The following is a 217-nucleotide window of genomic DNA, read 5'->3' on the forward strand; positions in this document are numbered from 1 at the left end:
TCTATCTATCTATCTATCTATCTATCTATCTATCTATCTATCTATCTATCTATCTCTATATATGTATATATGTATATATATATATATCAGATTGCCTTTCTTGTATAGAGGGAAGACCAGGAAAAACAAAAAGTATGTGTGTGTATACACACACACAAACACGTATATATATGCATATATACAGAGATATAGGTATACATATGTATGCATACATATA

Source organism: Petaurus breviceps, unplaced genomic scaffold (assembly GCF_028583685.1).
Source record: "Petaurus breviceps papuanus isolate PSGF00001 unplaced genomic scaffold, PetGlider_PUasm1.0 90416, whole genome shotgun sequence".
Taxonomy (NCBI): Eukaryota; Metazoa; Chordata; class Mammalia; order Diprotodontia; family Petauridae; genus Petaurus; species Petaurus breviceps.